The sequence below is a fragment of the Cricetulus griseus genome, unplaced genomic scaffold (genome assembly GCF_003668045.3).
Source record: "Cricetulus griseus strain 17A/GY unplaced genomic scaffold, alternate assembly CriGri-PICRH-1.0 unplaced_scaffold_120, whole genome shotgun sequence".
Classification (NCBI taxonomy): Eukaryota; Metazoa; Chordata; class Mammalia; order Rodentia; family Cricetidae; genus Cricetulus; species Cricetulus griseus.
The window spans coordinates 43217-69872 of record NW_023276832.1 but is presented as its reverse complement, the minus strand read 5'-3'; the positions used below and the strand labels follow the sequence as shown (position 1 = coordinate 69872).

The following is a 26656-nucleotide window of genomic DNA, read 5'->3' as shown; positions in this document are numbered from 1 at the left end:
GGTTTGGTAAGGAAAAGTCAAGGAATAAAGCAGGGAAAATAAGTCAACTTTTAATCAAAAGACCAAAGAAAACTTAGGAAAGGAAAAGCGTGATCTTATCCAATGTAATCAGCTCCCTACAATTCTATGTGTATAGAAATTGTATAAACACAGACTTCACAACTTTCACAAAATTATCTCGAAGTGAACTTGATATGCTGTTTCTGACCCTTGACAAACTGATATTTCTTCCAAAAACAGAATCCCTGTCCCGACCTGCAGGGCAAGAGAGTCAGAGATAGGGAATGGGGACAAGAGACACAAAAACAAGACTCTGTGAGAGTTCATTGCATGAAGCAGTGAAGATGAAGCTGAGGAATGGAAGTAGCGAACATGTGAGATAGATAAGAAGTCCTGGGGGTTGTGTGGAATTTTGATCATATTTTTATAATAAAGCTTGTGTGGCATCAGAGACTAGAGCTACCAGTAAACTGACCAAAAAATTCCTAGAGGGTTGGAAAATTGTGGAAAGTTGGGAGACAGGAATTAGTAAGGAGGGGCTGAGAGAGGATCTTGCTCTGTTTTAGATTGAGAAATGGAAGAAATAGGACACACTGATGGCTGCTCAACTGCTTCTCTGATCTTTCAGGTTCTTACCCCAATATCTGACTTCAGATTTTTTCTTAATAAATATTACTTATGCCGGGTGCAGTTGGTGAAAACCTTTCATGCCAGCATCCAGGGAGCAATGGTAGGCAGATCTTTCTGAGTTTGGGACCACTATGGTCTACAAGAGCTCTTTGCAAGAGAGCCTCCAAAGCCACAGAGAAACACTGCCTCAAAAACCAAACCAAAAAATAGATTACTTACAATAACATTTTATGAGTTTCCTTAAAAGATATGCTCAGTAAATTAAAAGGTAATTAAGACTTCCAGGGATAGATTAGATCATAGATTTATATTTTTATATCATATATTTATATCATATGTTTAAATCATTGATTTATATTTTTATATCATATATTTATATTTTTCAATTGATACTGAACAAGAAACAACAGCATTAGGAGATATTAGACAAAAAAGAAACTGCTACAATAAACCAATCAATACACTCTAGAGATACCTTGAGCTTAGAAGAAATACCAAAATATGTGTTACATCAGGGAAGGGTTTTTGCTTTTGTTTCCATGGGGGGAAGGTGGAGGGGAACCCAGTGACCACTGAAAATGATAAAAATTATGTTCAAACAAAAGAAGATTTCTTAAAACACAAAGTTGTTCAACAAACAACACTGACATTCAATCTAAAGGAATTCATGAGACTAACAGATGTCTTTCACTGGATTAAATATAATTTACCAAACTAGAAATCTGCAAAGTATGTTGAGGCAGATTTTGTTTTGTCTTTCAAAAAGATAATATTCTCCAATTAAGGAATGCAAAGATCACTGGTTTCCTGGACTTTGGGGACTGTTTCTGCTAGTCCAGAGCATGTGTCTCACTGGGTATTCTGCTTTGGGGACAATTTTGGGTTTAGTAGTAGTACTGACTAAGCTAAATTTACATATATGAAAGATATTTATTTAACTGTGCTCATTACAATCAGTGTTCTGATTCCCATATATGATTGACAACTAATATCAGAAATATAGTAGCATTCCTTAGAATTAGTGATGGTATGGCTTATCTTTAGGCTCATGAAAAATCAGGAGAAATAATAGTTCAACATGTGCATGTGATTGGAAGCAAAGTTATTAAAACAGGCTTCTCAAAAATTATAACTGGTGTTAAAAAATTTCCTCACTAGTCTCTCTGTCCAATCTGATGATAATAGACAATGTGTTTGTTATTCCCAAATTGTGTGAAATGAAAGCTTAATACTTCATGTAATTTATTCTGGGGCCTTAGGAGTGCCCCAGGAAAAAATTCATAGACTAATAAACTTTGATGTGAAAACAAACTTAAAATTTAGTATTTCACAGTAGGATGGGTTTATTGTTTACTCACACAAAAGTACATATCATACTTCCTTTTGAACCTTAATGCATAGTACCTGTGCTAGTCTGAATGTAATTGCCCCCATGAGCTCACAGGGAATGGCACTGTTATGAGGTTGGTTTGTTGCTGTAGGTATGGACTTATTGAAGCAAGTGTGTCACTGGGGGTGTGCATACTGAGATCTTATATATGCTGAAGCCATGAACATTGTTCCAGACCATTTCCCATTGCCAGTGGTCAAGCTATGAAATGCCCAGGTCCATCCATAGCACCATGTCTGCCTGCATTCTACCATGTTGCAACATGAAGATACTTAATAAAACCTTTAAAAATGTAAGCCACCCAATTAAATATTTTTCCTTTAAAAAAATTAGCCATAATCAGAGTGTAGTGGTGCATGCCTTTAATATAAGCACCCAGGATGCAGAGGCAGTTGGATCTCTTTGCGTTTGAGACCAGTATGGTCTACAAGAGCTAGTTCCAGGACCGCCTACAAAGCCCCAGCAAAAACCTATCTCAAAAATAAAATAAAATATTAGCCATGTACATGTTGTCTCTTCACAGCAATAGAAACAAATCTTTGTCAATACATGATTCATGACCCTTTAGAGAGAAAAAATTGAGAAACCATGACTAATTTCCATTATACAAGATAGTATTATACAATGGGTTGTGAAATTGCTCATCATGTGTTATTAATAGAAAACCTAGTATTCTATTATGACCATTCTTTATTATGTAACATACAATAACAGCTATTTAACTCAATAACCACCCCAACACCCCTAGAGACCAAAGCCCATCCCTTGCCCTTTCTGGGCTCCCTCCCTGAGTCCCTCCTGGCTTGCCCCAGTGCCTGCCCACTGCTGCAGCCACGGAGGCTGCACACAAATCATCCATTCATCTGTTTATTAATTTATTCATTCGTTGGTTCCTTCGATTTCTTATTCATGGACTCCCTGGCGGGAGCAAGCATGCAGGTGCGGGCGAGCTCATGAATGAACACCCCCATTCATCACCATTCTTGCCCCACCCTGCTGGCCAGCTTGCCCTTCCTAAACTGCATCACTGACTTGACTGCAGTCACCTGGCTGCTGCCTGCAGTCAATTCCCTGGTTGGCTCAGCTCTCTGAGTCACTGATTCACTGATTCACTTGCTCATTCACTTGCAAATCCAGACTGGGGAGTCAGCAGTTCCTAGAAAAGTTTTCCTGCTTCCTGCAGAGAGCTCTCCGGACAACATTTCCCAGAATGCTCTGCGCTCCCAAGCAACCAACCTTCCACCCACCTGCCTCTGGACTTCCTTTCCGGAATTTTAGAAGACTTAGGACACAGGTAGGATTTTGTGATTTTTTAAGGGGGTAGAAGACACGGGAGGGAGGGGATGGAGGGCAGGAGATGAAGGGAGAGCAGGGGATGGAGGCGGCAGTGTAATGAGGAAAGGGAGGCTGTGGAGCGATCGGCTCCATCCCCGTGCTGTGTCTCCCACGTGAGCTTTTCCTAATTCATTTTGATTTGGTACCATTTGGTTTGCTGCATCGTCAGAGAGGTTCTTTGGTGTGTAGAAACTTTTGAGTTATATCCTGGAGGACAACGGGAAGTTCCTATGGAGACCAGGAAAGTTTCAGGGTCTGCAAATTAGCCTGGGGCCAGTGCTATTGAAATGAATATTGTTGCAGATCTAGAGAAAGGATTTTTTGTTGTGTGGGAGGCATGGCCAGGAACCACAATACTGTGTCTTTAAGCACCGTATGGGAGGTGTTCTTGTCACTCAAGCCTCACTATCCAATCAGGTCCTCCTGGATACCTGCCAGTCAGAAGAGGTTCCGGGCTCTTCTGCTCACCAGGCTTGACTTTGAAGAGGAGACAGCGGTTTTGTTTGCTGTGGTGCAGTTGCCGCTACAGGGAGCTGAGCTGAGAACTTCAGTGATCTGGGAAACCACAAAATGGTGAGCCAGGGGATGCTCTCTGCAGATGGGGAGGTGTGGCAGACATTGTGGTGAGTCCTCACTGTATCTGTGGGGGAGAGTGAGGCTAGATTCCCTATCTTGGGAAATCTCCTTAGGCCCATGTAAATAATTTGACATAGGGGAAGGTCTCTCATTAACTTTGCTTTGCTGGCTTAATTAATCAGAGCATTGTGAGCAGGGAACTGGTTATAGGTTTTACCAATGCTTAGGGAATAGAATGTCTCCCAAAATAGAATTGAGCTGTGGGAGGACTGCCTCTGAAACATTCAAAAATAAGTATATGCTAACCAGCCTTGTGTGCATGCTAGGATACACATTTGTTCATCAGGATTGTACAAACATTTGGCTCTAAACCATTACAAAGAATCTACCCCTAATTTACTACAAACCACCAAGCCCATCCCTTATCAAAGAACAGGCCTCAAACAAGCTGGATTAGGAAGCATTACAGGGTCACAAAAAACCATAAATCCTGGTGTCATAAATTTTTTTTTTCTTGAGAAAAAAAAACATTTTGGCATATGGGCAATGTGACAGCAGGTGACAATTATAAGAAATAAAACACAGTTGTGTTAAGAACTCACCTCATCATTCAAGGCTTTCATTTCAGTCCTCAGGCATGGAGGACTTAATTACAGCCTGAGGTGTAGGGCTTGGGAGTATTCATTGGGGTCTTATATATTGACAGTAAAACCGAGCTCATTCTCTAAAATCTGCAATATGTTTGGGAAAGCTGATAATGGTCTGGGCCATGAACTTTTTGAAGGATTGCTTCAAATCCTGAGAACAAAATGCTTCCCACCATATGGGGAGCTATTGTCTGTCCTAATGCCACTGTGACTTAAGTCAGTAATATTCTTGAGATATTGTGTTTCCCTGTGTGACATTTTTTGACAAGTCCCTCCTGAATTTCTCCCATTATATGATAGTTTTTGATAACTTCATATGGTTCTCCCATATTCTTACATCCTCCCACCCCATTTGTGTAGTGTACAGGATGCTATTCTTCTTAAAAAGCTTAGATATTCTGTGGCATGTGCTCTACAACACCTAGCATTAATCTTTTCCACATTCTACTTGTCCTATTTATCATATCCCCTATGACCTTCATCTCAGGACCCTGTCCCTGAAGAATGACCTGTTGCTTCATGTCAATGATGTACATAAGAGACTCCCAACATGCTTCACTTTTGCTATGATTAAATAACTTATTCACCTCAAGACACTGTTGATGAAGAATGAGCTGTGGTTTCAAGTCAATGGTCTACTTCAGTAGTTATTTTAGGAATATCCTTGTTGAAAGAAATTATTTTAAGAATATCCTTGCTGTGTGATTGTATTTTACTTAACTGCTACTATCAACTTCTAAGGACTGATATTTTTCTGGTTTATGGTCTTCATCTTTAGATGAATTGTATGAGAAATTTTAATATGCTCTCATAAAATTCTCTAAGTCTTGGGAGCACTTGGCCATAAAGCCTGTTTCAAGTTTTAAAAATAATTTTTGAGATTATAAATGCATCATGTTCACCTTGTCTTTTCTGCTTACAAGCCCTAACATTACCCCATTGCTTTCTAAACTGTGGCCTGTTTTTCTTTATCCCAGTTACACAGTAGCCACATTTACTGTGTGAAAATGACTTGTGCTTGTTTTCAGGGTTTCCCAGCTCTGAGGCAGTGGGTTTGTTGCAGTGGACATTGAGTGTGTAATGGACTGTGCACACAAACGTCCCTGTGCTTTGGATGAGGAACGGGATATGCACTATGAGAGAGGAAGGATGTCTAGCAAAATACAAGCTTTGTAGATTAGGCCTCTGTCTACTATGCTGGAAGTGCAGAGTTGTAAGGTCTGTGCTGTCTAAGTCATTTGATCACATCACCCAGTATGGAAGCTGCTAAGATGAGTCCTAGCTGGGTGGCCATAGGAAATGTGAGGTTCTGGGGGGAGTTACCTCTCAGGATAACCAGTGGCAAGTATTTTGTGGGTACTTTGCATAGTTCTCTTCTGCATTTGCTGAAATGAGTTGTACGAAAGACCATAGCTATACAATTGTGAGTGTATGACGTTCAGAGCCGGTCTCTTGAGCTATCATTTCATTTATTTATTCACTTATGTAGTTATTGTTTGTCTGTTTGTTTGGTTTTCAAGACAGAGATTAAAGGAATGTATTACCACCACCACCCAGTGAGGTTTCAGTTCTGTCGGATGCAGATGGAACATGAACCAGACTGAAGTTTTGTTGATCTGAGTGGTGACCTGGGCAGCGCCCTTTGTCCTCTGTGCCCCCCAGTATGGATTTACTGGGTAATGGGAGACACTGCAGCACTGGCACATGAGGATATAATTCTTGCAGTATCACTGCCAAGTGTTCACATATAGGCACTGCTTTTGTTTGAAGTTGGAAGACAGATTAGAAAACTGAAGGTCTGGTTTTTAGAAGTTCTGATTATTGCATTCCACTTTCAGGTTTGTCTTATAAATAAAGCAAATAGTTTAGGAACTTGTAGAAAAATAGTGAAGTGGATCATCTTTCACCAATACATGATTAGAATCATTGCAACTTGTTGCTGCAACTAACAACAGCGATGAATTCAGTGAAGTCTAGTTACAGAGAAGATAAGGAGTCCTTCATGTGCAGAGATATCTCAAGTGTGCATGGTGTTGCACAAGTAGAAAGGGCAGAACCCATGTTTTCTGCCATAATCCATGGAATAATATTTAAAACTATTTTTTTGTTTTCTTTTCTTTTTTCCTTTTTTGATTCACAGAGCATTTATTTATTTTTTAATTTAAATTAGACACAAGCTTATTTAACATGTAATGATATTCCCCCCTTCCCTGTTCCCCACTAACCACCTCTTCTCTCTTTCTGTTCCCCAGGGAGGGTGAGCCCTTCCATGGGAAATCTTCAAAGTCTTTCATATTATTTGGAGCAGGACCTAGGCCCTCTCCCATTTGTATACACTGAGATAGTGTCCTTTATGTGGAGTGGGTTTCCAAATCCATTCATATTTTAGGGATATATACTAATCTACTATCAGAGGCCACATAAATTGCCCAGACCTCCTAGCTGACAACCACATTCAGGGAGTCTGGATCAGTACTATGCTGGTTTCCTAACTATCATTTTGAGGTCCATGGGCTCCCCCTTGTTCAGGTCAACTGTTTTTGTGGGTTTCTCTAGCCGGGTCTTTACCCATTTGCTCTTCACTCTTATGTATCTGCAACTAGATTCCAGGAGTTTGGCTCAGTGTTTAGCTGTGGGTATCTGTATCTACTTCCATTAGGTACTGGATGAAGATTCTAGATGGCATATAAGGTAGTCATCAAATTCATTATCTGAAAAGGACATTTAAGGTAGCCTTTCACTATTGCTCCCTCTACCCTCTCCCCTTCCTTGTAATGAGTTTAAGAGATCCTGTCCCCTTTACATTCTCTTGAGGATGATGTATGTCTCTCTTTGGTTCCTCCTTGTTCCCTAATTTCTCTTGTGGTGTGGATTGTTGGGTGGCCATCCCCTGATCCATATCTAAAATCACTATATGAGTGAGTACAAAGAACATTTGTCTTTTGGGACAGGGTTACTACACTCAGGATGGTTTCTTTTAGTTCCATCCATTTGCCTGTGAGTTTCAAGATTCCATTGTTTTTTGTCTGCTGAGTAGTACTCCATTTTGTAAATGTACAACATTACTCAGTTGAGAGTCATCTAAGTTGCTTCCAGGTTCTTCCTTTTACAAATAATGCTGCTTTGAACATAGTTGAAAATATGTCTTTGTTGTATGAATGCTCTTTTTTGGGAGGTATGCCTAGGAGTGGAAATGTTGGATCTTGAGATAAACTGATTCCTATTTTCCTGAGGAACTGCCATATTGATTTCCAAAGTGGCTTTATGTGTTTGTACTTCCACCAGCAGTAGAGGAATGTTCCCCTTTCTCCACATCCTCTCCAGCATAACCTGTCATTGTTGGTTTTTATTTTAGACATTCTGACAGGGGAAAGATGGTATCTCAGAGTTTTTTATTAGCATTTCTCTCATGGCTAAGTATGTTGAGCAATGTCTCAAGTGTCTTTTGGTCATTCTAGATTTCTCTATTGAGAAGTATCTATTTAATTCTGTACCCCATTTTTAAGTGGATTTTTTTGGTTTGCTGGTGATGAACCTCTTGAATTCTTTGTATATTTTGGAAACCAGGCCTCTTTCAGATGTGGGGTTGGTGCATATTTTTGCCATTCTTTGGGCTTCCATTTTGTCTTTTTGACTCTGTCCTTTGCCTTACAGAAGCTTCTCAGTTTCTGGAGGTACCATTTATTAACTGTCGATTTCAGTGAATGTGTTGGTGGTGCTATGTTCAGGAAGGGTTCCTCTACCGATTATTCAAGGGTACCTCCTACTTTCTCTTCTAAGAGTTTCAGTGTGGCTGGATTTATGTCGAGGTCTTTGAGCCATTTGGTGTTAAGTTTTGTGCCTGGAGGTAGATACTGATCTATCTGCAATCTTCTACATTTCAGCATCCAGTATGCCAGCAAAATTTGTTAAAGATGCTTTTTTTTCAATTATATGATTTTAGCTTCATTGTCAAAAATCAGGTATTCATAGGTATGTTCATCCATGTATTGGTTTTCAACTTGATTCCATTGGTTTAAATGTCTTTTGAATTATTTTTTGTTGTTTTGTGATAGAGCATCAGTGGGGCTGTATTTACCTGAAACAAACTGAAGTATAAGCAGCTGAGTATCCATAGCAAGAGATCACTTCTCTTCTGGTAAAAACTCTAGAACATTGTGCTTCAGTTTTATTTTTTTTATCAGTTTTTATCTGTATCTCAAGGCTCTGAAACAAAAGTTCAAGAGTCACATTGAGGTAATTTTGTGAAAGTTGTGAAGTCTGTTTTTATTTAATTTTTTACACATAGAACTATAGGGAGATGGGTAACATTGTTCAAGATCACCCTTTTCCTTTTCTATGTTATCTTTGGTCTTTTGATTAAAAGTTGACAATATTTTTCCTTCCTTATTTCTTGGCTTTTTCTCAAAAACGTGTTCATTCTTTCAAAAATATTCTACATATTTTTGATTGTTGCATCTGTGTCACAAGTATAGACCACATTTTATGTGAATCTGTGTATTGATTTTCTGTAATGTATAATGGTAACCTAGTTATAATCATTTTCTTAAAAATGATGGAGTTTTACCAATTGTCTTCATAAATTTTCTTATGTTATCAGTTCCTCAAAGTTTTGTTTTTGGGAGAGTTTGCTATGGAGAGACAGTATTAGTTTTTTTCATTTTGTCTTAGTTGCTTGCCTCTTCACATTTTCTTGACTACGGGCATATCTGTGATTTTCCAGTTGTTTCTATCTTTATGTTGAGTCTTTGGTGCTTAAGTGATTGACATGATTAATACATTGTCTTTGGATTTTAAAATCTTCTAATATATTATTGTCTCTCTCCTAATTAGTGTCTGGTATCAAATGACAAATCCTAGGATCATCATCTGAGGAAACATCAATTGAGTGTTTGCTTAGATCAGAATGTCTGGTTTCTGACTGAAAATGATTGTGTTGACTGATTATTGATGTGGGAATATGACTTCCACTGATTTGGCAATGGCTCTGAACAAGTGGAGTTGTCATGCTTAAGATAGCTAGGTGAGCACAAGTCAGTGAGGAAGCTAAATAGAAAACCATGAAACCATGGTTCCACATGTTTACCTTCATTGACTAACTTGAGTTTCTCTCCTAAGCTCCCACAATGACAGACACTGGCCTAGGTATAACAATCAAATCCATTCATTCCTAGAGTAGCTTTTACTTAGAAAATTTAATCACAGGAAAAGAGAAGTATGTTGGAACAAAAATGGTACTTCAAGGGTGACTTTTTTTTTGCTATAATGGCCATGTGAATGCTGACTTTTAGAAGATTATTGAAGATATTGAGAATTCAGGTGGCAAAAGCCATGAAAGTTCTCCATAGTGCATAATTGTCTGTTGTAGGACATCCAATATGGGAATGCTTAGAGTAATAGCAGACACTGGAGGTCATGGTCAGGATTTTGTGGGTAAAAGGCTTGCCTGGTACCATAGAGTCAGTTTGAACTACCTGCCTTGAGAGCCATGTGTCACAGGAATTCAGGTTAAAGCCCATGGCTCCTGGGGCACATTGTACCTTCGAGTTCCTGATAAACTGATGGAATATATCAGACAGTGAAGCATTCAGGCCAATTTGTATTTCTCTATATTATAATTCAGTAGTCAAGGTAGTATGTAAACTGAACAAGACAATTGTTTTTAGACATTAATCTCATATACCTTGTATGACTTGCAATTTTCATGTTATCCTCAAAACTACAGCAGTATTGATCCTGGATATTAGCACCATTGTATGTTTCTGATACAGATATAAAACTTCTGATTGGCTCAGTAAAACAGTCATATCTTTGCCTTGCTCTGGCCCTCCAGTCCAAGCCTGGCTTCAATCCTTTTTTACTGTATTAGGTGATGTTGGCATAGTAATTAAGCATAGGTTCTTAGAATAATTTATGAAAAAAAATTTAGCTAGAATTCATTTGTGTAATATTTTGGCCCTGAATCATTCTTAATCCTTACATGTCCTCAAAAGTGAGTAAGGCTGAGTTTAAGAGTAATTGGCTAATGTATTAGACAAAGTATTTCTTCTGTTAGATGATTATTACTGTCACTACTTCAAGTTTACAGTTAAAAGGACAAAAAGTAGGAATGAATGGAAAGTCTCTGGTTAACAAAAATAGCATTAAGTATTATCAGATGGCAGTCAAGTGATGGAAAAGAGACAGCAAATTTCAAGGTTTTTAACAACATAAAAGAAAATTATCTGACCTGCATTTAAAGCCTAGGAAGGTAGCCCAACTGTAAGACTCTATCCATCTAAGCCCTTAAGTTATGGAAGGAGTATGCAAAGTAAATCTTTGTCTCAGGAGAAACATTATACAAAAACAGTAGCAAACTTGATCCCAGCTTGGTAGGGTCCATCAAATCATGGAAGAATCACCTATATTTATTGATTATGGAAACAATAAAGATGGACCATGGAGAGACTGAAGACAGGAAGAAGTAAGGTGGGGCTGAGAGAGGACCTTGCTCATTTATAGATTGAGGTGATGGAAGTGGTAGGAGTCACTGATGGCTGTAGAACTGGTTCCCTGATCTTTCAGGTTCTTACCCCCATATCTGATTTCAGATTTTTTACTTGATGAACATTAATTATATGAGCACATTATGAGTTTCCTTAGAAGAAATGCATAATAAAAAGAAAGGATAATTAAGTCAGCCAGAGAATAGATTAAATAATAGATTATTACCTATGTTTTAAAATGCTACTGAAAAGGAAAAAGCATTGGAAGATATTAGATAAAAAGATTCTGCTTAATTAAAACTGTATACTTTAGAGATATGTAGAACTCAGAATATAAACAAAGATATGAGTTACATCAGTGATGATATTTTCTTTGGTTTTCACAGGGGACATACAGTAACCATCAAAAATCATAAAGTTTATATACAAACAATAAATATTTCTTAATTAAAATAGAAAATAGTTCATTAAACAGCATTACCATTCAATCTAAACCAATTCATGAGACTAACATGTTTTTCATTGGATAAATGCAACTTGCCAAAAATATAACTCTGCAAAGGTATGTTGAGGAAAGGTTTGTCTTGTCTTTACAAAAACATAAAAATTTCCAACAAAGGAATGTAAAGACCACTGTTGTCATGGGGTACTAGGATTGTGTCTGCTTATATGTGAGTGATGTCACTGGTTTCTACTTTCCAGGAACACTTTTGGATGTAGTAGTGGTACTGACTACCTGGGTTTACATGTCTAAAAACCATTCATTTACTATTCTCATTACAATTAGGCTTCTGTTCCTTATATATGTTTCATTATTAATAACAAATGTATACCAGAATTCTTTGGAATTAATGATGGTATGGCTTATGTTTAGGCACATGAAAAAATGGGAAACATAAATGTTTAACATGTAGAAGTTATTGGAAGTAAAGTTGTTAAAACATACATCTCAAAAATCTAATTGGCATTAAAGAAGTTCCTCACTAGGTTCTCTGTTCAATTTGAGGATAATGAACCTTTTAATTATTCCCATATTGGGATAAATGCAGCTGAATACTTCATGTAATTTATTTTGGGGCCTTAGGTGTGCCCCACCAGATATTTCATGGTCTACTAAATTCTGGTGTGAAAACAAACTTATACTTTTAGCCTTTCTCATTAGGATGGGTTCATTACTGTCACAAAAGGACATATCATACTTCCTTGTGAACCTTAATATGTTATACCTGTGGTAGTCTGTAATTGTCACAAATAAGCACATAGGAAATGGCATTCTTATGATGTGTGGTTTTGTTGCTGTAGATATGGAATTGGTGGTGCAGTTGTGTCAATGTGGAGGTGTACATTGAGATTTTATATATGCTCAAGCCATGGAAAGTGTCACAGACCACATCCCATTGCCATTTCTTAAGATGTACAATGCCCAGCTCCCTTTACAGCAGCATGTCTGCCTGCATTCTACCATTTTACACCATTATGATACTTGATAAATCTTCTGAAAATATAAGCCACCCAATTAAATGTTTTCCTTTAAAAGATTAGCCATGTACATTGTGTCTCTTCACAGCTCTAGAAAACCTAAGTCCATACATGATTCAATACACTTTATAGAGGAAATATGAGAAACCCTGACAAATTTCCTTTTGAGAAGATCATATTTTACATAGGCTTGTGTACTTGCTCATCATGTGTTATTAATACAAAATCTAGTATTCAATTATAGTCATTTTCATTTCATGTATCATATAATAACAGCTTTTTAACTCAATGTGTGATTATGTATGAAATGCCACCTTTTATTTTTTGACACATGTAAAATTAAAAAGAAGTCATATTACAAAATTTTCAACACCATATTTGTAAGATTTATAACTATTAACAAAAACATTCTCAAAAAATCAACTCGGTTACTGGTAGCTGTAAAATTATTTTAATAGGCTTTATTTCAGCTTCCATATTTGAAGGCATAGTATCAAAACAAAATGTGCAAATACCTCAATTTAAAGATAACTAGCTAAATCTAAATTAGAAAAGTGTTCAAGAAAATATTGACACTGATTTCATAGAATAATATAATAGTGGAAAAACCACGTAGGAAAAAAAACAATGCAAAATTTCTCCCACTTTCAGTTTCCTTGACATTTAAGGAAATATGTAAACAATTTTTGGAAGATCCCTCTTGTATAGAAAACTGCCATGCTTTGAATATTGAGCTAATGGCATAGAATGACATGTTTACTAGAATGTGTTTTAAAATATTCAATATTTAGTATTCATTAAAGTGTACAGTATGAGTTTTAGGCTAGCTAGAGATTTTCTTTGAGACACGGTTTCTCTGTGGCTTTGGAGGCTGTCATGGAACTAGCTCTTGTAGAGCAGGCTAGTCTCGAACTCAAAGAGATCCACCTGCCTCTGCCTTTTATGCTGGGAAAAAAGGCTTGCTCTACCACCACCAGGCTAGGTAGAGTTTTCTTATGAGATCTTCTGTCAAGCAACAGAGCAAAATTATATTCAACTATATTCGTGAATGTGTGTATGTGTATCTGCGTTTTTGTGTTTGTGCAATTGAGAAATGTCCTATCAAATTTAATATATAGTCCAAATTGGCTAAAATTCAAGGAGATCTGCCTATCTCTGCTACCATACTCAGCCATATTCATATCTGAAAATAATTTGACACCAACCATTGGTAGACACCAAAAATGACCTAAGACATATTGTTTTGTAACTCAGGACCTCTGGTGAGATTTAGCTGGAGCACTTCAATGTATTTTGGAAAAGTATTTCAGAATGAGTCAATGATAATCTGAGTTAGAATTTTATGTAGAGGCAGGGTTTCTCTACATATCTTTGGCTGTCCTTGAACACATGATGAGGATGAGGTTGGCTGCAAATTCACAGAACACAGGGTGTGTGCTAAACCATACTATTATAATTTTATTATTTATTTTCTTGTGTCTGTTTTTATGTATGTAATTCTTTTTGTGTGGAAGTTGTGGATGTGTGTCATGGTTTGGTTGTAAATATCAGAGAATGATTTTGGGTGTTTGTTTTTCACACTTAGCATATTTGAGACAGGGTCCCTAGGTTGCCATTCCATGTAATGATCCTTGAAAGGATTTCCTTTGTCTGCATTTTTTTCTGCCATCAAAAGCATTGGATTATAGGTATGAACAGTAGCAATCGTCTTTAGAATGCAAAATGAAGGGATAGTGGTAAGGTGAGTACTTTATCTGTTAAACCATTTTCACAGTTCTAATGTTTATTAAGTAGAAACTTTTGGAGTGAGTCTGTTTTGAGACACAAACTCTTTCTTACTCTGACTGGCCTGGAACTCATTATGTAGTATGTATGCTAGGCCTAGAAACTTACAGAGATCACCTGGTCTGTCTCATGTGAAAACACATCAGCAAAAAGAGGTATTTATTGTAGATTTAGTTCAGATATTACTAGAAAGAATGAATTTTGAGAAAGTGTGATCTTGTCAGGGCAAACCACACTTAAGTATTGGTATAAAGACATATGACAGTTTTGGTGACATGGTATGTTATATTTCCATGGGTACTTAGGGATTTCTGTCTCTGTCTCTGTCTCTCTGTCTCTGTCTCTCTCTCTGTATCTTTCTCTCTGTGTATGTCTCACTGTATACATATTTTAGTCTCTATATCTCTGTTTCTCTTTGGGAAAAAATTCATAGGTCAGATCCTGCTTAGATTCTAATGGGATTCTGAATCAATAAGGTAAAAAATGGGTCAGAAGATTTCTGCACTATGACTTACTCTACATGAGTTTCACAGTTCTGCCCTTTTAATCCTCAGAAAATTGCTGCTTACATCTGGGAAAGCAATCCGTGCATTGGTGTTGCATGCCTTTAATTCCAGCACTCAAGTGGCAGAGTCAGGCAGACCTCTGTGACTTTGAGACCACCCTGGTCTCCAAGAGCTAGTTCCAGGACAGGCTCCAAAGCCACAGAGAAACAATGCCTCAAAAATGAAAAGAAAATAGAAACTTCTGGTAAAGCACAAATCCATACTCAAAAGGTTTTATATTTCTGGTATCATGGCTCATTGGTATTTGAGATATCACTTAATTAAGAAGGTTCCTTAATGGTGAGACTTCACCTGAGTAAGCCTTCAATTTATGGAAGGAATAGGCCACTTGATTCCTAATCTGAGGAAGGAGCTTGATAGAGAACCTGCTGTAAGTCTGGCCCAGTTGCTGTAGAGTCCATCACAGCTTAGAATCAAAATTTGTTGTATAAACCATGTTGTACTGATTCTGGAAAGAAGAAAGTTGTAAAATGTATAGGTCATAGATTTTTCCTTTGTGGTTTCAGTTCAACACTGTTGGAATCTGGCAGCGTTAGAAAACAAGTGAAGATATGGTGCTAGTTCATTGCATGAAGTTTTCAAGATGAGGCCATTGTTGAATTTTGAGACAATAGGATGTTGAGATACCCAAACTATGGGACATCTTACATGGAAAGCTGAACACAGGAGTGTAAATAGCAAAGGAGAGACATGTATGACAATTTTTAGGGATAGATCTATCTAAGCCTTTTGAGAATGATACCCCACCTGTGTATGGTAGAGCTCCAGGAGTATGTTGTTTGCCCTGATGAGTTTTAGTACCTTCGTTCAAACTTCACTCACTGTGCCCATATTCCTTTATTTCTTAAATTTATTCTTCTCTAATAAAATACATCCCATCTGCATTTCCCCCTATCTCCACTCATCTCAGTCCGCTCAACTGCCCCACTCTCCACCAGGTGCTCCTCTATTTACCTTCCGAGCAGATAACATATTCAAAGATATCAACAAAACTCTGCATAATGGATCGCAACTTGACAATACACAAACCCTCTTATCAAAGCTGGATGAGGCAAACTACAAGGAGGAAAAGTAATCCAAGGGCAGGCAAGAGAGTCAGAGACACTCACACACATCTCCTGTCAGTAGTTACATAAATTCATCAAGGTATGCAACAATAACAGAAGGCATGTGCTACTGGATTTTCTTGTCCCACCAGGTGCTGCCAGCCTTCTCAGCACTAAACAAGCACACATATGCTATATTAATTGTTAAACTGTTGGCTGATCACTAGGGCTTCATATTGGCCTCCTCTGTCTTAATTATTAAGCCATTTTGATAAATCTATGTATTTCCACATGGCCTTGGAATACTGGATAATGACCAGACCTGTTGATTCTTTGCAGCTACATCACATCTGTCTCAGGTGGGCTCTCTCTGCCCATGATTTCCAAAATTCTCCTCCTCTGGTAGTCCTGCATATCTTCCTCCCTCTTTGGTCAAACAGTGTTTCATTCATCACTCAATAATAGAAGCATATATACAGAAGGACATTCCCATCAAACATGGTGCAGACACCTTTAAGCCTCTATGGTTCTGTTAGCTGTGTTCTCCTATATGCTTCTTTAATTTAGGAAATATTGACTATGAATTTTTCAAAGTATTTTCTGAGAGTTTGACCTGAGTTTATTCTCATTCTATTCCTATCATTCTTATATTTCATGTTTTCTTAGTGTTGCAGATGTTCTGGATATCCATTTAATAAATCATACCTGCAAAGCCTGAAACTCTCTGTTTCATGCCTTGTATACTTTTAGTGAAGTTTGGCTCTATAGGAGCTGTTGGATACATAGATTTTCATTTCCAGAATTCCTTCCACTGTCATTTTTTAATGCTTCTATTTTGATTTTCAGTTCTCAAACAGATTCATCCAATCCATCAACTGTTAATTACTTTGTTTTTTGACTTTCCTTAAGTGATTTATTAATTTTCTCCAATATTTCAATTATACTTTCCCTGAATTCTTTAAGGGATTAATTTACTTCACCTCTAAGGACTTCTGTCATCTTTTTAAAGTTGGTCTTCATTGTGCTTCAACAGTGTTGGAATATGCATGTCTTGCTGTAGTAGGATATCCAGAAACTGGTAGTGACCTATTGGTGTGATGGGTTTTGGTTGTGTTTTTATGCTGGTGTCTGGTTGTCTTGATTTGAGGTGATTGTGGGTATAGGTGCTGATTTCTCACTTTTCCTTTGATGGAAGGGTGTTTTTTCTTGACTTCTATTTGCTCTATGATCTTCTGATCTGTGTGGCCCATGATTGAACAGTGGTTCTTACCCCAGTGTTTCAGCTTGAAATCTTGGTCTATGTGTGGTCTTTCTTCCAGAAGGGAGTAGTGCATAAGTTTTAGGCTGTAAAAAGGGAAGAGATGAGAGAAACTTATCGGTGAATTACCAATACGTTATCAGGTAATGGTTAGGATATATATATATTCAGGTAAATTCCTGACTTACAGTGCTCCCTACCCAAGTGGCAAGAAAGCATAGTAAGCTGAAGTAGCAGAGAATACAGAGGGCCTTTTCAACATGTGTCGCCAACTCCTAAATTAGAACCTCGTTACCCTGTTCATGCCCTAGGGTACATGGCCAGGTGTTATGATAAATCTTTCCGCCAAGCCCCACTGCCACTTGTGTGCTTTATGCCAGCCGCCTTCCCGAGTTAGGGCCCAAATTAATACACAGAGAGACTTGTATTAGGTTAAATGCTACTTGGCTAATTACTAGGATACTCATCTTTTAGCTCAGTCTCAATTATCATAAATCTATATATTTTATAAGACTTATCTTATAGAGGATGCCTTTCACTGGTGCCCTCTCTTGCCACTGTCTCACAACCTGCCACTGGAGGATGTGAAGGGGAAATGGGGACACTTCCTGTTTCTCCTTGCTAAATATGAGTCTTCTTGCTATGTCACTTCTGGCATAGATCACCACTTCTCTATTACATTTCCCATAATCCTCTTTGACTCCTAGTCCTGTCTAACTTGCCGTATCATTGGTCAAACAGAACTTTATTTAACAGTCAATAAGATAAACATATACAGAAGTACTTCCCCCATCATCTCCCCTTTTCAGTCTAAATAAAAAGAAAGATAACTTATCTTTTATAATAACTGAAGAAAACTATAGCCATAACTATCTGTCTTCAACACTTTCAAAGAACACAGAAGGAAAACATATAAAGTCTAAAATTGACAGAGACATCTGGCTATCTGGACAGTCACCCTCAGTTCCTCTGTAACGTTCGGGCATCCATCTTCAGCCTATAGGCCACAGTGTGTCTGGCACACTTCTCCATTTCAACAGGAACCCTTCAGTACTGTCTTGTTTTGTAAGTTCAGCAGTCACTTTCTTGTGGGTCCCACATGTCCAGTTTATACAGCAAAAAACAGTACAGACAAGATCTGATTCTTGCCCAAATGGCTAATCTTGCTATGTTGGAAGCAAACGCCATAATGAGTTTCTTCGATATCCATTCTCCTTTCTAACGTAATTGGTGTGCCATGAGCAGTGGTGTCTCACTGCCAAGAAAAACCCTAAACCATTTAAATGCCATATTTCTCTAGGTCTTTGAAAGATTTGAAGAATACCTATCCATCTTAAATACATCTCTGTATATCTAGAAAACCTAACTGACCTAATTATAAATTCTGACTATTATAGGTAACTATATAACCTGTATTTAATTAGTCATATCATTTTAAAATATCTGTATAAGCACAACACCTAAACAAGAGGAGACATATATTCATTCCTATATCCTGTTCTCGCTTTTCTTTCTTTAAAAAAATTGATGATGCTCATTATCATTTATAACCAACCCCATTTAAATGAAAACAAACATTTATAAACAATATTTGGTTATTTGGGCGTCCTTCCTTCTACACTGCTTCCTGCTGACTGGAGACAATGTTCATACAATTAGGACCATGATGAAACATAGAAACCTAACCAAGTCCTTGTTTTTGTAGTCTGTATGGCTATATCATCTCAGCTTCAGTGGTGTCGCTTGATCAAACCATTTTAGTCTTGAAGGAATCCATACCTTTTTCTTTTCTGTGGAAACACAAACAGAAATACTTTTTTCCAAGTAGCATGTGCTTAGACTTAAATTTTGAAGTCAAAACAGTTTTAAAATTTATAAGTTGGATTAATTTAGCAGCATTTATAATCAAATGTATTTTAGGAGCATTAAGTGTTTCCTTAGCAATCAAACAATTTAAAGGCAACAATATGGTATATAGTACCCAGATTCTCTGTGTATTTTACATCTTTATTTGGCTTTTTTATTGCTTTATTTTTACTTTCTTTTGTTTCTTTTTTTTCAAGAAAGGGGTTCTCGGTGGAAATCTGCCTGCCTCTGCTTCCTTCAGCAAATCCTACAGGCGTGCACCACTACAACTGGCTACTCTATTCGCTGCTGTTAATTTTTCTCTCATAAGCCTACATATATTTTTAAATGCAATATAAAACTTTAGAGGTTTTTCTTTATCTGGATCTGTCTTTATCATCTTAGGAGTACCGTGTCTAAACTCCAGAAGCGCCTGGACAGTGCAAGCATATGGAAGTTACTCCATTGTCTCTCAGTGGCCTGACAGGGCAGGCTGTGGCAGCAGGTTTCCCTCTTTCTCTGGGAACCTTGGGACATGGGGTCATCGCGCTCACAGACACCATTCTCTTATGATAAATCTTTCCACCAAAGGTTACAGAGCCCCACCAACATGTGTGTGCTTTACGCCAGCTGCCCACCTGATTAATACACAGAATTACTTGTATTAGTTTCAAATGCTGCTTGGCTAATAACTAGGATTCTTATTTGTTAGCTCAATCATATCATAAATCTCTATATATATTTTATAAGACTTATCGAGGATGCCTTTCACTATTGCCCTCTCTTGCCACTGGCTCACATCCTGCCACTGGAGGATGCGAAGGGGAAAAGGGGCCACTTCCTCTTTCTCCTTGCTAAATATGAGTGTCCTTCTATGTCACTTCCGGCCTGGATCACCACTTCTCTATTACATTTCCCATAATACTCTTTGACTCCTAGTCCTGTCTAACTTGCTATTTCATTGGCCAAACAGAACTTCATTTAACAGTCAATAAGATAAACATACACAGAAGTACTTACCCCATCAGCCAGGTACACCTGTAGCCAGCCACAGGAGGCAAGGTTATGGTGACACCTACAGAAACTGTTGATAGTGTTGAGGGGGCATGGAGAGACTGTGAAAGTTCTGTGATTACTTGGCACACATGGAATTCTGGGAGCTGGTGTATCCTTTGAGCACAGGGATTCATCTAAAGTTGGAGGCTACAACATAGAGATGAAGAGGGATTTGGATTCTAAATAATGTTGGGGGTCATTGAAAGAATGAAGAATATCCACTGGAGAGGAAGCAATGTGTATTTCATATAGCTGGCATGAATTCTGGTCAAGAAGGGTGACTTTGCCTCAGTTTGCCTACTTGTTCTGATTTGGGTGACCTACACTTGAGCAGAGAATATTAATCCAATTTGTTCATGGGGTTATGGATTTGAGGGTGACAGCTAATGTTGTTGGGTACTCTGTCTGGGAATGTAGGTACTGAAAGTTTCATGAGCTGCTGACCCACCTTACCTGTTATTGTTGCTGGTGTGACATGTACATGAGTAACGGATGCTTTCGTGAGATTTGGGGGATGGAATACAGACATCTTCCTTTTAGTATGAATGGGAATATACTCTGTTCCCATCCATGTATGTTTGAAATCCTTAATTAGTTTCTGGATTTTACAAAATATGACAGTCAAGAGATTGTCTTGAGTATCAGAAGAGAATTTGGAAATTTCAGCTTTTGGGGATATTGCAGTTTATGAGGATAAATGCACTTGGAGTAAATACCCAGCTTCCCCAATATCCACTCATTCCAGCACTGTCTCCAGTCTCCATTCCCCCAAATTCTCTGCTACTCTGTTTCCCTTCAGAAAAGAGAAGGCTTCCCAGGGATATCAACCTAACATCATGACAAGGTAAAGAAAATCAAGGCACAAACCCTGATACAAGCCTGACCAATGTAACTCAGTAGAAGGAAAAGTGTCCCAAGCGCAGTCAAAAGAATCACCTTCTAGTAGGAATCCCATAGGCAAACCCCTATGAGCCTTGCTTAGTTCATTCTGTTGGCCAAGTTCTCCTGTTTTCTGCAAACCCTCTCGATCCCGTAATGTTCACCCCCTCCTTCCACAGGATTCTTAGACCTGAAGCTAATGTTCTTTTCTCCTATCAGATGCTGAGAGAAGCATCTGTGATGACAATTGGACTAAGGAACAATTTGTGATTATAGCAGAATATACATATGAGTCCTTTCATTGATTTATTTCTTGGTCAATTTTATTTTGTATTCTAAGCCAGTCAAGTTTTTATTCCTTGGCTGTTCAGGTGCTATCAGGCATGGTTTTCCTCTCAGAGCTAGACCTTCAAGTTTAAGGAGTCATTTGTTGAACACTGCAGAATCTCTGATCTACCATTGTACCAGAATGTTTTGCAGGCAGGACAAGTGTGGTTCTAAAATTTTGTGGCTGCCTTGGTGTCCCAATCCAATATTGGGCACTTTATGTGGTTATAGAAGATGGCTTGTTCAGCTTCTTTATTGTTGATTACTAAGAGTCCTCACTAAGGACTCACCCTTACAGGTTCTGGGAAATTGTCATTGCACTGTTTCCACAAAGCCTGTTAAAAGTTCCCCCATTGCAGACATCTCTCCTCATCTTCTTCCCCTCTGCCCCATTCTTACTCACCTGATCTTTTGTAGTTATATCCCTACCTGCCATCATTGCATCCAGAAAATCTCAATTTTATACACAGAGAGATCCATGTATCTCCCCTGTAAATGGAGTTCTTATTTGCTCTAAAATAATGAAAACTTGGAGTAAGATATAGAGGAAAACGCTGAGAAATCATAGAGAAGGTGTAAGCCAAAGCCACCTTTATCTCACTAGTTTCCAAGTGGAAAAGTGCGAGTTTCTGTTTCTTTTTGCTTATATCCCCTCTCTCCTTAGCCATCATACTTCTATCTCATTGCACCCATTTCACTTCCTATTTCAGCCAGCCTTCTGTACAGACCTCTAGACCCCTTTGTTTGCTAGGGGCAAGCTCCATCTTTTTTCTTCAGACAAGCTGAATTTGTACAAGGAAGTTATCAACACACTCCCCTTAGTTACTTAGCCTCTCTGCATCTATGGATTTTACTGTGATTAACTGATCATTGGGATTGTATTTTGCTTAAATTCTATTAATACATATTTTAAAAAGTAAAGAAAATCTGGAACTATAACTGTCTAGTCTTCAATTCCATCAAAGACCAAAAAAGGAATTATTACAACCTAAGTAAACAGGCAGTGCATTGCAGGCAACTTCCTAGACTTTACAAATGACAGAGATACCTGAGTGCCTGACAGACAAACAAACCTTTTCTGCAACATTGGGCATCCATCTTCAGTCTATACCACTAGTGTATCTCTCAGACATTTCAGTGAAGCAGGAAATTTGAAATACTGGTCTGCCTTGTATTGGCAAATTTAATCAGATGCTTTTCTCTGTATCCTGAATAAAAGTAACATATCTTAAAATAAGGTTCTACAGAAATATATATTTAGTATACAATCGCTATTATGTTTTTGGTTGCACACATGTATGTGATATTTTAGAATGTCATCAACTATGATGATGTGCATATCGACTTCACATGGAAAGAGTGGACTTTGCTGGACACTTCTGAGAAGAATCTCTACAAAGATGTGATGCTGGAGACCTACAGGAACCTCAATGATATAGGTAAGTCTGTATTTTATTTTATATTTTAAAATAATAGGACATCAATTGGTTATTGATGTTCCTCTTTAATTTTATTGAGAGAGAATAAAGAATGTGGTAAACAAATCACTCTAAGTTCTAAAGTTCACTGAAGACAATAAATTAAGTTCTTCACATTTTTCAATAATAAATATATATTTTCTGGTACTATATTTTAGGATACAGTTGGGAAGACAATACTATTGAAGAACATTGCGCAAGTTCTAAAAGACATAAAAGGTAATTTTCCTTTTTGAGCTCATAGAAATCTGTCTCTGAAGAAATTGAAATGTGTCCTCAATTTTGAAACAGAAACAACAGTGTAAGCACAGCTTAAATTGCACTGACAATTATTACAATGTCAAAAAACAATATAACTCAATTTCAGGTAGATGGACTGTATTTGCAAAATAATATTTTAAGAAAGAATACAACAAAACATACATTAAGAAAAGTTACCACTTGAATAATCATACCATGAGTGCTATACTGTAGAAATATAATTCCATTTATTTCTTACTACATATATCACTTAAGTCATGGTTGATGTGAAAAGCATATCTCCATACCTTCAACTGAGAAAACAGTTCATAGAAAATTAAGTCTTACTCATGAACTTGCTGTTGCTTTTGTAAGTTAAGTGACACGGCCCTTATTGTCAAAGGCCAAGGGGCAGTTATTGCAGAATAACCTTAATCTCTCTAGCACATGTCTACAAGGAACAGATAATGAAACTGAACTAAATGTGGAAGCCTCTTCATTATAAACTTCCTTTACTAAGTATATCATGTATTAGTTAGGATACAAGCCATATGACCAAAGAAATAAGGAGAATACAATATACCACTCTCACAAAATATTTAAAAGACATGTAGTAGTCCCAATTTAAGCAAACTTGTTGAATTTGATTCATTTGTACAAGTATTTTATTTTCCTGCTTCTTTGCTAATACTCCAACAAGTTCACGCTCCAGAAAAGTCCAATGAGTCTAGAACTGTGTACATACTGCTGTTTTTTCTAGGTCATTAGCAAACGTAATGTGATTCAACTTGTAGGAAAACTTCAAAATTCAAGAATGGTAATAAAGATCAGAATCTTTCCAGTTCTTTTCAATATGTAAAAAATCAACTATAAAAACGGGTTCTAAATATTAGAAACATATAAAAGAGGATTATACCTACACTGGTATCTTCAAAGATGAAAAACAACCTCTTCAAAGATGAAAAACAACACTTAATGTAGGGGAAAACATGAGTGTAAACCGGTGATAAGCCTGTAAGATCTGATTCTTCTGCACAATTGCAACAAATTATAATAATAATTTATACAGATATCAAGATTTAACATTGTATTGAAAGTGGTAAATCATTTACATGCCCATTTTCCTTGAAGGCATGAAGGAAGACAAACTGGTGAGAAGCCTTCTGTATATACACAATGTCTTAAAGCCTTTGCGTGTTGCAGTCATCTTCAAAGGCATAAAAGAACACATAGTGGTGAGAAACCCTGTGAATGTAATCTATGTGGAAAACCTTTTGCTAATTATAGTCAACTTAAAACGCATGAAAGGACTCACACTGGAGAGAAACCTTATGAATGTAATCAGTGTGGTAAAGCCTTTGCTCGGCAAAGTACTCTTGAAATACATAAAAGGACACACACTGGAGAGAAACCTTATGAATGTAATCAGTGTGGTAAAGCCTTTGCTCAGCAAAGTACTCTTCAAATGCATGAAAGGACACACACTGGAGAGAAACCTTATGAATGTAATGAGTGTGGTAAAGCCTTTGCCCGTTACAGTCAACTTCAATTGCATAAAAGGACACATACTGGAGAGAAACCCTATGAATGTAATCAGTGTGGTAAAGCCTTTTCTCATCAGAGTTCACTTCATGTGCATAAAAGGACACATACTGGAGAGAAACCCTATGAATGTAATCAGTGTGGTAAAGCCTTTGCCCGTTGCAGTCAACTTCAAATGCATAAAAGGAAACATACTGGCGAGAAACCCTATGAATGTAATCAGTGTGGTAAAGCCTTTGCCTGTTACAGTCAACTTCAAATGCATAAAAGGACACATACTGGCGAGAAACCCTATGAATGTAATCAGTGTGGTAAAGCCTTTTCTCATCAGAGTACACTTAATGTGCATCAAAGGACACATACTGGAGAGAAACCTTATGAATGTAAACAGTGTGGTAAAGCTTTTTCACAGCATGGTAATCTTCAAATACATAAAAGGATACATACTGGAGAGAAACCTTATGAATGTAATCAGTGTGGTAAAGCTTTTTCACACAATAGTAATCTTGAAATACATAAAAGGAGACATACTGGAGAGAAACCTTATGAATGTAATCAGTGTGGTAAAGCTTTTTCACACCATAGTAATCTCCAAATGCATAAAAGGAGACATACTGGAGAGAAACCCTATGACTGTATTTAGTGTGGTAAAACCTTTGCTCAGCATATTTCACTTCAAATGCATGAAGGAACACATAAAGGACAAAAGCCTTATGAAGGAAATCAATGTGGTAGAATCTTCGCATTTCAAAGTGTTTTTAAAGTGCATAAAAGAGCACAAAATTGAGAGAAACCATATGAACCTTATCGATTCCATAAAATCTTTGCTTGGCAAATTCATCTTCAGATACATAAAAGGACACATAATAGGAAGAAACTCTAAGAATGTGTTCAGTGTGGAAAGGCCTTTGTGTGTCAATGTTTTCTTCAAAACCATAACATAACACATACTCTATAACAACCATTTCAAAGTAATAAGTGTGGAAAAGTTTTTCCATATAACCAGGAGTCTTTGAAATCATTTCAAAAAACCATTCATCAGTGAAAGTATAAATTTAGTCAGTTTGGTTTAATTTTGCATTTCATACAAGATCAAACTTTGTAGGCAATCACCCTGATGAAGCCTTTCCAAGTTTAAATCATTTTTGAGTACCTGAAAAAGATTGTGAGGGCTTCTCATTATCACGTATTTGGTGGAATTTTAGCCACCACACTCCCAGTCAATTACACAACCATATTTCTTTTGTAGTAGTAATTTGACAGTGTCAACAATCTGTGCAAACATTAGGATGTCTATTTTTATATTGTTGCTGCAGCACACTCATGGAAAAATGAGTTTATGAACTTATGGAGCCATATTTGTAGTGTAAAATAGCGAGGCAAGGAAACAACTCCCCATCCAGAAATCAGACCCAATGAGAGAAAGTCATTTTGGCCCTGAAGCTGGCGCTAAACTAACACATCCTGAAACAAGCCAAATGGAAAAAAAGGGACAGTGAAAGAAACACACTTTGAAATCAAAGAGAAAGAAAACTAAGTGTGAAAGGAAAAAGAATCCCCAAGTAGGAATCCAGCCAATTTTAAAGATTTTTAAAGCTCAGTAATTGAAATTTTAGCAAGTAACATTCTGAGAAATATTCTCCATGAAAAACATACTTCCCTAAGAAGACATATGTAAACTCTGCTTTTTCATTTGGAATCTAGCACTTTCCACAATGGTAGTAGCAGCCACTTTCCTGGATTCCTCCCTCTCAAATGAATCTCGTCTATCATTTTCAGTCATGACCTTCTTTTGACAGAGTGCATGTGAAATTCCGTAGTGGAGTGAAGCAGAGAATCAACATACACCTCCGTTGGGAAACTCCCTTAGAGGAGCAGAGTGGGAGAAAATCTTTTCAGTGGTGAAGTAGCACAGTGCTACATTTCTGGATCAGTTTCCCTCACAGTTGAGTGAAGCAGAAAAGTGACAGTTTGGGCTGGAGCTAAATAGAAATGGTTATCATTGCTTGGAAACTTCCTAGTGGAGAAGAGAAGAGAAGCAATGGACACTTCTGGTAGTAAAGTCTCTTAGCAGAGTGGAGCAAAACACAGT

At 37.5% G+C, this 26656-nt stretch overlaps 1 pseudogene; it reads left to right on the top strand.

The window, feature by feature from the left end:
* The first annotated feature begins 284 nt into the window (after positions 1-284).
* Positions 285-25496, top strand: LOC113838905 (annotated as a pseudogene).
* Positions 25497-26656: the final 1160 nt, after the last annotated feature.